Source organism: Lepidochelys kempii, chromosome 6, assembly GCF_965140265.1.
Source record: "Lepidochelys kempii isolate rLepKem1 chromosome 6, rLepKem1.hap2, whole genome shotgun sequence".
Classification (NCBI taxonomy): domain Eukaryota; kingdom Metazoa; phylum Chordata; order Testudines; family Cheloniidae; genus Lepidochelys; species Lepidochelys kempii.
The window spans coordinates 121,194,662-121,211,262 of record NC_133261.1 but is presented as its reverse complement, the minus strand read 5'-3'; the positions used below and the strand labels follow the sequence as shown (position 1 = coordinate 121,211,262).

At 41.2% G+C, this 16,601-nt stretch overlaps 1 protein-coding gene across 1 annotated transcript in view; it reads right to left on the bottom strand.

Moving 5' to 3' along the window:
- C6H14orf39 (chromosome 6 C14orf39 homolog) overlaps positions 1-16,601 on the bottom strand; it is a 49,827-nt gene that overhangs the window by 30,866 nt on the left and 2,360 nt on the right. The window contains exon 2 of the mRNA XM_073350357.1: positions 9,008-9,097. The gene's annotated coding sequence lies outside the window, so the exon portion shown is untranslated. The remainder of the gene's footprint in view (positions 1-9,007; positions 9,098-16,601) is intronic.

Below are 16,601 nucleotides of genomic sequence, written 5' to 3'. Positions count from 1 at the left end.
AAAAATAAAGATGACTGTAGCAGAACAACAAAATAATTCATTGACAAGCCAATTATTGATTCCCAGAGATATTTTAAAAATTACCGATAAAATAAAAATAAAGAGATTTTGGATAACTCAGAAAACTAAATTGCAAGCTGTTGAAAATAATGTCAGAATACTCGGCCATCCCCACGAATTCTTAGAGGACTACATTTCCCAGAATACCACCAGCCAAATGAATATTTCTGGCAGTATATCCCCAGTAGCCTTGAAAGACTGTCATAGTTTTTAATATTCCTTAAGAATAATCCAAATTTTCAGACTCAGCGATTTAAAGGCTGCCATTTAGTGCATGATACTGCTCCCACTGAAGTCTGTAACAAAACACCCAGTTAACATCAATGGGCATAGATTGGACCCATCAAAAACCTTAAAGTTATATGTATGACTGTCTTCAAATATGTTAAGTGCTATTATAAAGAGGACAGGAATCAATTGTTCTCTGTGTCCTCTAAAGGCAGAACAAGAAGTAATTGGCTTAATCTGCAGCAAGGGAGATTTAGGTTAGATATTAGGAAAAACTTTCTAACTATCAGGATAGTAAAGCTCTGGAATAAGCTTCCAAAAGAGGTTGTAGAATCCCCACCATCGGAGGTTTTCAAGAACAAGTTTGACAAACACTTGTCAAGGATGGTCTAGGTTTACTTGGTCCAGCCTCAGCACAGGAGGCTGGACTTGATGACCTCTCAAGGTCCCTTCCAGCCCTACATTTCTATGATTGTTCCTTCTTTCCTGCTTTATATCACTAATTTTCAGACTATTTTTTCAATTCCAAAATTACTTGTACGGACAATAACACTATTAGAGACACTCTCTTAGAATGCAACATTTTTAGAATGGAGAGCCTTCATACGACAAGCCTAATTAAATGTTCACTTTGTAATAACAAAATGCAAATTGACCTAGCCATCTTTTTTTTAAAAATTTCCTCCAACTGTACAAATATGTGCTGAATGCCTCCAGCAGCCAGACTAAGTGGGGCATTCAACACATTAAGTTTTAAATGTGCTTATTTTTCTTTACAAGTTTTATACTTAGAATTTGCTGAATGCCCATCATGTGACTCTGAATCACTCCTCACATACAGCTATAAATGGAATATTTTTTAAATTGTGGACCACTTTTAAAGAATACTTATTAAATCCATTACATTTATTTTATAATTTACAAATAGTCACAATACTTATAATTTGACACAGAAAAATAATAAATTAAATCAAACACTTTTATATTAGAATTGAAACTAGTCAACTAAACAAGCAATTTAAAAGTAATGCTTCTCCGGCTTGTCACCTTAAATTAGTGAAAGCTAGAATGGCTTAACCAAAAACTCACCGAAAGCCAGTTTGGACTTGTTTTTCACCAAATACACAGTTCTAAAGAGTAACAAGACAGATAAACTACTAGCTGAGTTAATTAAAGACTATCAGGCACATCATGTTATTTTGGTAATCATAGACTCCATTGGCAAAAAGCACAATTACAACAAGATATGAATTCAGGCCAAAATTTTCAAACTTGAGTGCCTAAACTTAGGTTCCTAAATCTGTATTAAATAGATCTGACCTGATTTGCTGCATTGCTAAGCAACTTCAGCTTCTGCTGATACTCAAGGGAACTTGAAAGCACCTTGAAAAAGAAGCCCAGTTCTACTTAAGGTCTTGTCTACACTGCACAGTTTTGGCAACAAAAATCAGCTTTTGTCAACAAAATAGTGGAGGTGTACACACTTCAATGCTCCGCCCACTGATTTAACTCTTTTGCTAAGCCAACAAAATAAAACCACCTCGGCGAGAGGCATAGAGCTTTTTGCGGCAAAGTTAGATCAACACAATGTCAATGTAGACACTACGCTTGGTTATATCACTGTAAATGGCCCCTAGGAGGTATACCCATCCTGACTGCTCTGCTCAGCAGTTCAAACTTTGCTGCCCTGCACCCAGGTACACAGGCATCCGCCCCTCCCCATTTAAAGGTCTGGGAATTTCTGAAATTCCACTTTCTGTTTGCTCGGTGTGGACTGCTCATATCACATCTTTCCAACTGACCACAGTGGCTCCATGCACTAAACGATCTTCCACCTTGAGTACACTGGAGTTGTTTGATCTACCGGCTTGGTGGGGAGAGAAGGCTGGGCAATCTCAGCTCTGCTCCAGCCATAGGAATTTTGATACCTTTGGAGGATTTGTCGTGGCATGTTGGATAAAGGCTACGAATGGGACAGGCATCAGTGCTGTGAGAAGATCAAGATGCTGAGGCAGGCATATCAGAAGGCAAGGGAGTCAAACCATCATAGAATCATAGAATATCAGGGTTGGAAGGGACCTCAGGAGGTCATCTAGTCCAACCCCCTGCTCAAAAGCAGGACCAATCCCCAATTAAATCATCCCAGCCAGGGCTTTGTCAAGTCACTCTGGTGCTGCACTGAATACTTGCCACTTCTATAAGGAGCCGGACTCTATCCTCGGTGGAGACCCCACCTCCCCCGCCAAGAGCCCTGTGGATACTTTGGGGGGTCTGGAGACAGCAGCCAGCTGACTCAACCCCGCGCAACTTCGCGCAGCTCCCATTGTCCGGAACGGCAAACCATGGCCACTGGGAGGCCATAAACAAACTGTCTTGCAGCCGGCCAGTGGATTACTCTGATGGGCCACATATGGACTGCGGGCCGCAGGTTGCCCACCACTGACCTAGACCCTTTTCCCCATATTGACTGTGCCTCCCACCCCGACCCCAGGCGAAACTCACCATGTTTAGGGCATTCCGCCAAGCTGTGTGCTTGCCAAGGGGCAGTGAGAAAGAGGTGTAGTTTACTATTATGATTTAATGCTGTGAGTGCACTAACAATCTTGCCTCTGTTTATTGTTTCTTGTGCTTCTGCAGATGTGCCCTTGAGGGGAACCCTCTACTCTATAGCAGAGTGTGTCCACCAGATAAGGAACCAACCCAGAAGGAGCAAGGAGGACATGTTTCGGGAGGTGCTCCAATCCTCTGATGCTGTAGATCAAGAACAGAGGGTGTGGAGAGCGACAATTAATGAAAACTTTAAAATAGATAGCCAGGACAGGAAGCAGGGCCAGGAGCGAATTTTAGATGGCCAGGAGCAGATGATAAAAGTGATGGAGGCCCAAAAGGAGATGCTGAAATCCCTAATTGCGCAGCAGGAAGAACACATGCGTGCTCCCCCAACTCTCCCTGACCACTCCCCCCACAGCCTATATAGAACTGATTGCCATGCCCTCCCCAAACTCCTGCCACATATTCCTTGCATCCTCCTGGCCCATCGCAGTACCCTGTTCACTCCACCCCAAATGATAGCTGGAGTTACACACAGCAATGAAAGCCTCCATCAGGAAAATGCTCCTCTCAGTGCTATGTCCCTTTCAAGAAAGCGTTTTTTGCGTGTTGGTTATTGCTGCTTAATAAAAAAATACTCTCTGAAAGATAATCAATCCTTATTTGTCTCCTATACATGGTGGTTGCTGCTGGAATTAATACACAATGGCAACTGTCACATTTGCACACTACAAATCATAGTCAGGAAGCACTGATCAAAATTTTCATTCAAGGCGGCAAGGTAAGAAAACATGGCAGAATGCTTTATAGCAGTGGTTCCCAAACTTGTTCCGCTGCTTGTGCGGGAAAAGCCCCTGGCGGGCCGCACCGGTTTGTTTACCTGCCGCGTCTGCAGGTTCAGTCGTTCACAGCTCCCAGTGGCCGCGGTTCGCTGCTCCAGGCCAATGGGAGCTGCTGGAAGAGGCAGCCAGTATGTCCCTCAGCCTGCGCTGCTTCCAGCAGCTCCCACTGGTCTGGAGCAGTGAACCACGGCCACTGGGAGCTGCGATCGGCCAAACCTGTGGACGCAGCAGGTAAACAAACCGGTGCGGCCCGCCAGGGGCTTTCCCTGTACAAGCGGCGGAACAAGATTGGGGACCACTGCTTTATAGAAAGACATATTGCTGGTGTGCAGTGTCAAAATGGTGCCTCAAAGCCTCCCTGATTTGAATAGCCCCCCATTGTGCCCCTCTAATAGCCCTGGTATCTGGCTGCTCAAAATCAGCTGCTAGATGATCTGCCTCCGCATGCCACCCCTGGGGAAACTTTTCGCCCTTAGCCTTACAAATATTATGCAGCACACAGTAGGCCGCTATGACCATGGGAATATTTTCCTCACTGAAGTCTAACCTGCCATAAAGGCAGCGCCAGCAAGATTTTAATCTGCCAAACGCACATTCAACGGTCATTCTGCACCTGCTCAACCTATTGTTGAAGCATTCCTTGCTGTTGTCCAGGTTTCCCGTGTAAGGCTTCATGAGCCATGAGAGTAAGAGGTACACCGGGTCTCCAGGATCACTATGGACATTTCAACATTCCCCACTGGAATCTTCTGGTCTGGAAAGAAAGTCCCTACTTGCAGCTTTCTGGACAGGCCAATGTTCCTGAAGATGCATGAGTCATGCACTTTTCCTGATCACCCTAGGCTGATATCAGTGAAACGACTCCGGTGATCCACAAGCAAATATTGCTTGGGCATGTAGGAATGTTATCAGGAGGGCCAAATCGCACCTGGAGCTGCAGCTAGCCAGAGATGTCAAGAGTAACAAGAAGGGTTTCTTCAGGTATGTTGGCAACAAGAAGAAAGCCAAGGAATGTGGGCCCCTTACTGAATGAGGGAGGCAACCTAGTGACAGAGGATGTGGAAAAAGCTAATGTACTCAATGCTTTTTTTGCCTCTGTTTTCACTAACAAGGTCAGCTCCCAGACTGCTGCGCTGGGCATCACAAAATGCGGAAGAGATGGCCAGCCCTCTGTGGAGATAGAGGCGGTTCGGGACTATTTAGAAAAGCTGGACGTGCACAAGTCCATGGGGCCGGACGAGCTGCATCCGAGAGTGCTGAAGGAATTGGCGGCTGTGATTGCAGAGCCACTGGCCATTATCTTTGAAAACTCATGGCGAACCGGGGAAGTCCCGGATGACTGGAAAAAGGCTAATGTAGTGCCAATCTTTAAAAAAGGGAAGAAGGAAGATCCTGGGAACTACAGGCCAGTCAGCCTCACCTCAGTCCCTGGAAAAATCATGGAGCAGGTCCTCAAAGAATCAATCCTGAAGCACTTGCATGAGAGGAAAGTGATCAGGAACAGCCAGCATGGATTCACCAAGGGAAGGTCATGCCTGACTAATCTAATCGCCTTTTATGATGAGATTACTGTTTCTGTGGATGAAGGGAAAGCAGTGGATGTATTGTTTCTTGACTTTAGCAAAGCTTTTGACACGGTCTCCCATAGTATTCTTGTCAGCAAGTTAAGGAAGTATGGGCTGGATGAATGCACTATAAGGTGGGTAGAAAGCTGGCTAAATTGTCGGGCTCAACGGGTAGTGATCAATGGCTCCATGTCTAGTTGGCAGCCGGTATCAAGTGGAGTGCCCCAAGGGTCGGTCCTGGGGCCGGTTTTATTCAATATCTTCATAAATGATCTGGAGGATGGTGTGGATTGCACTCTCAGCAAATTTGCGGATGATACTAAACTGGGAGGAGTGGTAGATACGCTGGAGGGGAGGGATAGGATACAGAAGGACCTAGACCAATTGGAAGATTGGACCAAAAGGAATCTGATGAGGTTCAATAAGGATAAGTGCAGGGTCCTGCACTTAGGACGGAAGAACCCAATGCACAGCTACAGACTAGGGACCGAATGGCTAGGCAGCAGTTCTGCGGAAAAGGACCTAGGGGTGACAGTGGACGAGAAGCTGGATATGAGTCAGCAGTGTGCCCTTGTTGCCAAGAAGGCCAATGGCATTTTGGGATGTATAAGTAGGGGCATAGCGAGCAGATCGAGGGACGTGATCGTTCCCCTCTATTCGACATTGGTGAGGCCTCATCTGGAGTACTGTGTCCAGTTTTGGGCCCCACACTTCAAGAAGGATGTGGATAAATTGGAGAGAGTCCAGCGAAGGGCAACAAAAATGATCAGGGGACTGGAACACATGACTTATGAGGAGAGGCTGAGGGAGCTGGGATTGTTTAGCCTGCAGAAGAGAAGAATGAGGGGGGATTTGATAGCTGCTTTCAACTACCTGAAAGGGGGTTCCAAAGAGGATGGCTCTAGACTGTTCTCAATGGTAGCAGATGAGAGAACGAGGAGTAATGGTCTCAAGTTGCAGTGGGGGAGGTTTAGATTGGATATTAGGAAAAACTTTTTCACTAAGAGGGTGGTGAAACACTGGAATGCGTTACCTAGGGAGGTGGTAGAATCTCCTTCCTTAGAGGTTTTTAAGGTCAGGCTTGACAAAGCCCTGGCTGGGATGATTTAACTGGGAATTGGTCCTGCTTTGAGCAGGGGGTTGGACTAGATGACCTTCTGGGGTCCCTTCTAACCCTGATATTCTATGATTCTAAGCACCTGCAATACCATAGAGAAGTATTCCTTTCTATTGATGTACTCCGTTGCAAGATGGTCCGGGGCCAAAATTGGGATCTGCATGCCATCTCTAGCCCCACCACAGTTAGGGATCCCATTGCCACAAAGCCATCTGCTATTTCACGCACATTTCCAAGAGTCACAGTCCTTCATAGCAGGATGCGATTAATGGCCCTGTGCACTTCCATGAACACAACTCCCACGGTGGACTTCCTGACTGCAAACTGATTTGCAACTGACCGGAAGCAGTCCAGAATTGCCAGTTTCCACACAGTGATCACCACATGCTTCTCCAGGGAGAGGGCAGCTCTCATTTTGGGACAGGGCAGGGGCGAGCTCCACACACAGTTCCAGGAAGGTGGCTTTCCAAATATCCTGCAGCCACTGCTCATCATCCCAGACTTGCATAAAGATGCAATCCCACCATTTAGTGCTTGTTTCCTGAGCCCAAAAGCAATGGTCCACTATGTGCAGCTGCTCCATGAATTCTAAAAGTAGTCTGGAATTGTTTCTTTCCATGACACACAGCAAGGCAGTCACCACGGATTCCTGTTCAGATTCGAAGCTCATGAAATACTGCATGATCAGCCATGTCGTGTTCATAACACTGACCACAAGACGGGAGAGCAGTGCAGGATCCATGCATTCAGGCAGAGATGGAAGGGATGCAATATATAGGGGCTGCTGAAAATATAGCTGGAAGGCCATGGAATGATGGGACAGAAAAAATGCATCATGGGACATTAAGCCTCCACCCATGATGCATGCAATCCACTCCACCTTCCCACAACTCTTAGCTGCAGAAGGTGGAAAGTTCCACAATGGGATAGCTACCCGCAGTGCACTGCTCTCACTGTCAATGCTAGAGCGTCAACTGTGAACGCACTCTGCTGACACGTGAAGTGTTGTGTGAACATGCACAACTGATATAATTATAACAGTTTGTAATCGTCAGCGTAACTTGCATCGACTTAACTCTGTAGTGTAGATGTAGCCTAAGTACCCAAATATAGATACAGGAGTTTAACTTTTGGGCACTCAGGTTTGTAAATTTTGGCCAGAATCTTAAGATCCACGTAAAGAAGTCCTTGATCACATGGAAGTTGTTTTATGCAGCTACACAATTCTTGTCTTCAGAAGGTGTAAATGTCTCTATTAAGTGAAAGTGAAACCTATGTGGAACACTACTCATTCAACAGTGTGCATAGTCACAACTAACCAGAATCTCATCCCCAGCAAACTTTAACATGGCATCAGAAATGGCCTTCTTGACCTACATCCCCTAATCTTCAAGGCACAATTTTCAATTTGGCATGCTCTTTGGGCACTCTGAAAAATACAGAGCCAAAGTATACAAAAGTTGATTTGACTACGCAATATAATGATCACATTTAAATAGTAACACTAAAGTGAAGCAGAATTATTTTAGTACTTGTAATTACCATTATCTGAATGTGGTGCCCCACTTCACTGGCTTCAGTCAAGTGATGTATCTCATTAAAAAAATGAAAACTGAATGCTTTTTAAAAAGACTACTTGAACTACTTCTCTACAGTAGAACCTCCGAGTTATGAACACCAGGTTATGAATTGACCGGTCAACCACACACCTCATTTGGAACCAGAAGTATGCAATCAGGCAGCAAAGACCAAAAAAAAAGAAAGCAAATGCTGTCCATTACAGTACTGTTAAACGTAAACTACTAAAAAAAGGGAAATTAAAAAAAGAAGATTTGACAAGGTAAAAAATTGTTTCTGTGCTTGTTTCATTTATGATTTATTTCAAGATGATTAAAAGCAGCATTTTTCTTCTGCACAGTAAAAAGTTTCAAATCTGTATTAAGCCAATGTTCAGTTGTAAACTTTTGAAAGAACCACCATAATGTTTTGTTCAAAGAATTACGTACATTTCAGTGTTATGAACAACCTCCATTCCTGAGGTGTTTGTAACTCTGAGATTCTACTGTATTATCCTAAAACTATTGACACTACAGTATACTTAGAAATATGTCATAGTGATGACAGATAAGTCACGGCAGGCATCAGGCTAACACTATTTAAATGGTTTCTCATTAGTACTCACTGGTTTTTACCACATATGCCTGCCAAACCTGAAATATTATTGGTCTCTGTTTCAAGGAGGAATTTTTTCCTTAAATTGTATACAGTAGAGCAAGGGTTTGAAATATTCCAATATGTACTTGAAAAGCAGTGAGGAGTTGGAGTCATTTCTAATGAAGGGCCACATTTGACCCTTAATTTTTGTATACTTACATGAAGAGCTGTACAAGCATAAGGATAAAATATGTCCCAAAATTAGTATAAGACAGAACGTTCTGAATATGCATGAACTCATATATCTCTAATGAATATTCTTTCAATTATGAAGACATTTGTTATTGTCCGGAAAATTGAAAGTATCAATTAAAAAATGATAGCTCCCCTGCAATGCTGTTTGCAGACTTCTACACTTAGCGGCTAGAGTACTTATTATCATTGTTTGAAAGTGTTCTTAACATAAAACAATCTCAAATTCTCATACTTACTTGTCGTTTTCTGTAGTTTCTTGGCAGTTTTTGAGTCGGTTATTCAAATATTCTTCATGCTTGCTAAGAACTACATATGTTGGTTTCCAGCTATGGCACAAGTTAAAAAGTGTATTAATGATTTTTTTTATTAATTAAAAGTCATTTCAGAATTAAGCACATCAAGAAGATTAATTAAATCAATCAATTTAACTGGGGCTAATCCATACGAATTATTCATCTTATTATTTGAAAATCAAGCAAGGATTTTTTCTGTAAAGGTTTTCATATACAGAAATTTGTTTTCCCAAAGCTTTTACAGCTGTGAGTCCAAAAGCATACATGGCTTAGAAAACCTGCCAGTGATTACTGTTTGATTAGACTCATTTTTTAAAGAAAACACAGGGCTACATTCACAAAGGGGACATAGGTGTTGCAATGCTAACTCCTAGAAGCCTTCTATGCAGTGGAATTCACAGCTTTGAGTTAGGCATCCAGGCTTCCCATACAATGCATGGGGAAAGTTGGCACCTAAGAAAGGGATTTGCAGAAGCCACCAAGCTGAGTATGGAGTCCCCCCTGCCTAGGACTGAAATGCAGAGGAAAAAGCCAGGGCTTATGTCAAGGTTCCTCCCCCACTCTGAACTCTAGGGTACAGATGTGGGGACCTGCATGAAAAACCTCCTAAGCTTATCTTTACCAGCTTAGGTCAAAACTTCCCCAAGGTACAAAATATTCCACCCGTTGTCCTTGGATTGGCCGCTACCACCACCAAACTAATACTGGTTACTGGGGAAGAGCTGTTTGGACACGTCTTTCCCCCCAAAATACTTCCCAAAACCTTGCACCCCACTTCCTGGACAAGGTTTGGTAAAAAGCCTCACCAATTTGCCTAGGTGACTACAGACCCAGACCCTTGGATCTTAAGAACAATGAACAATCCTCCCAACACTTGCACCCCCCCTTTCCTGGGAAATGTTGGATAAAAAGCCTCACCAATTTGCATAGGTGACCACAGACCCAAACCCTTGGATCTGAGAACAATGAAAAAGCATTCAGTTTTCTTACAAGAAGACTTTTAATAAAAATAGAAGTAAATAGAAATAAAGAAATCCCCCCTGTAAAATCAGGATGGTAGATATCTTACAGGGTAATTAGATTCAAAAACATAGAGAACCCCTCTAGGCAAAACCTTAAGTTACAAAAAAGATACACAGACAGAAATAGTTATTCTATTCAGCACAATTCTTTTCTCAGCCATTTAAAGAAATCATAATCTAACACATGCCTAGCTAGATTACTTACTAAAAGTTCTAAGACTCTATTCCTGGTCTATCCCCGGCAGAAACCAGCATATAGACAGACACAGACCTTTTGTTTCTCTCCCTCCTCCCAGCTTTTGAAAGTATCTTGTCTCCTCATTCGTCATTTTGGTCAGGTGCCAGCGAGGTTACCTTTAGCTTCTTAACCCTTTACAGGTGAGAGGAGCTTTCCCCTGGCCAGGAGGGATTTCAAAGGGGTTTACCCTTCCCTTTATATTTATGACAGCTTAGGGCCCAGATCTACAGAGCCTTAGGTGTCTAACTCCCATTGATCTAGGCCTTACATGACTGACAGGCCAGAGGGAGGCACCTATCTCTGCTCAGGATTCTCAGCAATAAACCCTCTCCTGGAGTTAGGGCTGACCTGGCTTAGATGGAAGGTGGGGAGAGGATGAAGAGATAGACCACTCCCAATGTAACCAAATAGTCCAGTGGTCAGGGAACTCCCCTATGAGGGGGATAAATCAGGTTCAAGTCTCTGCTCCAATGACTATTTAATTAGGTACATAAAGTTGAACAGCTTCAACAGAAGAGATTGAGAGATCTCCACCCCAGAATAGCCAAGAGCATGTGGTTAGGGCAATCACCTAGGACGTAGATAACCTGGGTTCAAGTCCCTAAACTAAATCAAGCAGAGTGGGGATTCAAACCTGTCTCTCCCACACGTTCTAAGTAACGAGTGTCCTAGCTGCTGGGAATTCTGATGCATGCATGTACACACCACCTGCCTCCCAGCTGTCTTTTGTGCAGGTTAGGCTTGCTCAAGAGCATGCCTACCGGATCAGGTGACACAGGCTTGGGAATGCTTAGTTTGAGAATCCCGCCCAAACTCAAGTGTGAGCTAGGCTATCCAGCAGCTCAGTAATGTCAGGACTTTGGTGGCATTGTGCATTCCCACCAGCAGAAACTTAGGCACCTAAGGGGATTTAAGTGGCAGCTGAACAGTGATTTTGTGAATGTGAGTGGTACCTAAGTGTTGGACATAGGTGCTTTTGTGAATCTAGCTCCTAGTTTCTTTTTCCAAAGAAAAATCAAACCAGACTACTTGTCTGCACCATCTAAAATAATTAATTGATCTCCAATGTCTTAAGAAAAGAAACCTGACTGACAGGACTAGACAATGAAGTTCTCAAGAACATGGGCCAAATGCATCTTTATAAACTAGCACAAATAAAATCTATCCATAGAAAGGTACAACATGAATGATGCCAGGGATAGCTAATGTCTCAAACCTTGCTCAGTCTCAAACATTACCTGAAAGAATGACCTTTGCGAGTAAGCAGAGAACTCCATCCACATGCTCACTGAACCTCTGGCTTCTCTTAAGGCTAGAAACAAGGGCACCAACTGTAATGCTGATTTTTGAGATGTGGGCCCTGTCATTTGTTAATGGGACTAAGACCACCAAATTAACATATGAGCACCTTTGGTTAGGACTAGAAGAAAAGGAGTACTTGTGGCACCTTAGAGACTAACAAATTTATTTGAACATAAGCTTTCGTGAGCTACAGCTCACTTCATCAGATGCATCCGATGAAGTGAGCTGTAGCTCACGAAAGCTTATGTTCAAATAACTTTGTTAGTCTCTAAGGTGCCACAAGTACTCCTTTTCTTTTTGCGAATACAGACTAACACGGCTGCTACTCTGAAACCTTAGGTTAGGACTATTTGCATACTTTATTATCCTATCGTTAAATTATTTATTGTTATTTATTTCAGTATTAAATTCTTTTTTTTTTACACTGCCCCTAAATCTTCAGTTTTAAATGTGATGCAGAATTTTGTTTTGAAAATGTAAAACTGCATTGTGAAAGTTCTCAGGGAGGAATCTGGATGTTTTGGAAATCTAGTAGGAAGTTTTTGTGACTTTTGGCACTTAGAAAAACATAGGGGTTGATTTGGAATTGTGAGATAAGCATATCAGTTTCATGTTGCAACTAAAACAGTCATCATGAAGTAGTTAACACTGTGGGCAATTATGTCATTGTAATTAGATTTCAGAGGTAACACCTTAGTGACATAAATGGGGCAGTTCACATCACAAATAGGTATTTATTCACGCTCTGTTTGCAGACAAAGGAAAACAGCATCCCATCCATTTACATTCCCACAATGAAAATTTTCTTAATAACCAGAAAGTTAGAAACTTATTTTTTTAAATGAAAGGAGATATTCTGCTACACAATTCTGCAGCAGGAGTAGATTCTGCAGCAGATTCTGTGGCTCCAGAACAGCAGAGTGAACTTATCCCTGTTGATAGTCGGTAAAATCACAAATTAATTCTTTAAAATATTTTGGACCGTTTCATTTTTTCTTGTGTTAATTGTTTGCTAGTTGTAAAAATATTAGGTTAAGGAATATAATCAGTAAATTAGATTATTTTATTCTGAATAATATACATATATCAAGATCCCTGCCTTTCTTTCAAAAAACAATAATATCCATCTATTCAAAGAACTTTCCCAATTTGTACTGTGCTGTATTGTCCCTGCTTGTGTTGTAAGGTCTTTAGGGCAAGATCCTGTAACTTGGCAGAAACTCACTTATTGTACATTGTCAATATACATATACCACTATATAAATAATGTTAAAAATGGAGGATATAACCAAAACCTGAAAAATAGTTGGTTTCATGACTGTTACCAAAATAGTGACTTCAATAATGGCTGATTTAGTGTAATTGCTAGCAAGAAGACAAATATTTAAAGAACAAAGACCTGACATTTAATTTGCTGAACAGGACTGCAAAAACCTTGAATAAGAAATAATATATTCCAGGTGCTGAGAAGACACAAGAAGATATAATCAACATTCACCACAGCATTAAAGTTGCAAATAAAAAGTGAACAAAAATGCAATATCCATCCAGACAACTTAATATTACTGTAATAAATGTTTGATACTATTTATGACTAAAAATGTAATTACAAAATTCTAATTCACTACATGTATTGCAAATTGGGCAAAAAGCCACATTAAAAAAGGGCCAAGTTTTTAAACAGCAGAGACTGATGGTGCACACACAAAAAACCCACTGGCACACAGGGATTGCTGTGACTTTCCTCAATTCAAAAACCAAAACCCCTGCTTTTCTTCTGGAGAAAACAAAATAACACTGAAAAAAAAAACCAAGAAGCTTTTATTAAATGAAACACAAAATGTTTATTATTAAACTCACTATGCAAGCATATTTATTCCTCAGATATAAAAAAAGACACACTGTTCAAACTGAAGAATTGGAATTCTGAAGTAAAACACAGGAATGCAATATGCAAGACACCAGTCTAACAAGTTAGGCTTATCACTTTCATATTTTCCCTTAAATACTACTACACTGTTACCACATTTATTTGCTTTTCCATCACTCAGCCTATTATAAAGTTTCAACCAAAGCAGTCCAAATATGCTAGAAATACATCTGATTGTTAGTTAGCCAGCAGAATGAGAGTAGAGGTTTTTAAAAACTAATGAAATTCTGGATTGATCTGTCTTGTCTTCTATGATTTTACTTCTACAAGTTCTCTGATGCAACACACTGTGATATAGTCTCCTTCTCAAACAAAAAATTGGGATAAATATCTGGATTTTCAAATTTAAATGCTAGAAGAGAAGGAGGAAGATCAGGATTAGATTCCATCAACCTTGTTTCATCTTCTTCTTTCAGTTCTGGGCTCAACCTTTGTATTTGTGATCACCCATGGTGGGTAGGTAATGGAAAAGTTACCTAAGTTTTTCTAAACCATTTTTCAGTTTTGTCCTTGTATGATTCCAGTTCTTTCCTGTTAATTAGATCAAGAAAGATTTCCACAGAGATATGACAATAGGTATCATCCACCTGTAATCTGTCAAAGCTCTCAGAGACCTCCTTTTCTGTAGATTCCATTGTGTAAAATGAATCCAGTGTTGCGTTCAAAGTCTTCTAATACTCAATGCAAATTTCAATATGCTTATGGTCCGTGCTTAATTTGTTTCCAGGGCTTGCCAGGGCTGAGCCCCAGCACCTCTAGGCTTTGCAGTTTATAGCACCGGCTCCTCTGGGCTTGCCAAGTCAGTTATGAAAGAAAAAAAAATTGCTTGAGCCCTGGCACCTCTTTCATTACAAATTAAGCACTGCTTATGGTATTTGGATACAAATGTAGAGACTATCTTCTTGAAAGTTCCTCTGAATGTTATTTACAAGCTAGTATATTAATCCTCCTTTTTACGTCAACCAACCATGAGGATGATCTTGAGGAACTTTCACTCTGTATAGCAGGACAGTGGAGGCCAGAGTGTTCCTACTTTCTCAATTATCTTTAAATAGTGTGCTGACCACATTTCAGAAGTTTACAGGGATTCTAACTGAGCAGATCTCTTATTTCTTTCATTTCATTTTTATTGTCTGAATAAATGGAAAAGGCTTCTTTATTATACTTTTCAATGCATTCTTGAATGCCTTCTTCATCATTTTAAAACACAATATTCTGAAGTTTTCTGAATACATTTTCCTTATATGGACACTGTAGCCACTAACAGGTTACTTCTCATTTTCAACCAATCATCCTGTGTTAATGTCAAAGTTTATTCTTTTTTTTTAGGGCCTGAGCCAAAGCCCACTGAAGATCAATGGATTTTAAATCAGGTCCTTAGTTCCTCCTTTACTTTTGTCTCTATTTCTGTGTCCAGTAGTGGAGCTGAGAATTTAAAACCTGTCTGGAGGAATACATTCAAAGCAAAATGTTTCAATAGTTCATTAAAACTGTTCATTGTGTACTATGTTGGAGGTGAATTGTTAATATAAAAGAAGGCTACAACTTTCCTGTCAAGTTCAAGTCTTTTCCTTTCCCTTTTTTCATAAATTACCATAATCGCGGCTCAGTATCCAATGACAGTTAATTCCACCAAGTAGTCACCTCCCTTTCTCCAGTCACCAATGACTCCACTCCTTCCCCTTCCTCTCTAGGCTTTTAGATAGTTCTAGCACTAATTTAGTCTTTCCTAATAGGCATAACAAGAACTTTCATGTTCTCATCACTTCTCCTTTTACTTACACTTTTCATTCAAAGGCTGAAGTTAAAGCCTAATTTTTCTAGTATCAAAAATCTTTCAAATATATGTTGTATACTTTTTTATTCCAACATTTTTATTTAAGTAGAAAATATTAACAAAAGAAACAAGATTTTTTTTTATAAAACATCAATTAGGTTACATAGGAGCTAAACCAGGACATTGTACCAGGGAGAATCATAGAATATCAGGGTTGGAAGGGACCTCGGGAGGTCATCTAGTCCAACCCCCTGCTCAAAGCAGGACCAATCCCCAACTAAATCATCCCAACCAGGGCTTTGTCAAGCCTGACCTTAAAAACCTCTAAGGAAGGAGACTCCACCATCTCCCTAGGTAACCCATTCCAGTGCTTCACCACCCTCCTAGTGAAAAAGTTTTTCCTAATATCCAATCTAAACCTCCCCCTTTGCAACTAGAGACCATTACTCATACACACACTTTTAGACTACTGTTTGGTAAAGCTTCTTGCCGCATTAGACTCAGTGACCCTTACACTCCCTTCTAACCCTGTGGTTCTATGGTTACAACCATCTGTAATTAAAAGTTCAGCTTATATCATACTTACACATTGCAATTGTCCTTACTAGTCTTGTTATGCTTGTGCAAATAAACAATTGCATCATTATTGTTGTTTATATTTTCATGTAATCTACAGATTTCATTCTTTCTTTCCACAATACTTGCAGTATATACTGAAATAAAGAATATGTTTATTTTATTTACCATATATCACTCACAACAGACAAAATAATAGACTGGATTTACATAATACTAGGATCTGGCCTTGTGCAGTATCTGGAGTTCTTTGAGATTTGTGTCTCTATGGATGCTCCACTTCAAACGTGCACGTGCCCCTGCACCTTCCATCAAAGATTTTCAGTAGCACAGCAGTCCTTTTGGTCCACACATGCAACCTACACATCCTTGTGCCCCCTACCAAGGATACATAGGATTGCACAGGTGAATTGCCTTCAGTTGCTTCTCTACCGCAAAGTCCCTGAAAGAAAACTCTGAAGCAGAGAGGAAGGAGGACAGATAGTGGAGCACACACAGGGACACACATCTCCTATGAAAGACACAGGGGCATATATGCATGCCTGAAATGGAGCACCCATAGGAACACTACTCAAAGAAGAAACAGTATGTTGTACTAACTGAAATTACCAACAATTACAAGGAAGTATTTGAGGTTAGGCTGATCTAGCAGAAAATTATATTTCATTCACACTGGTCCTCACATAGATTAA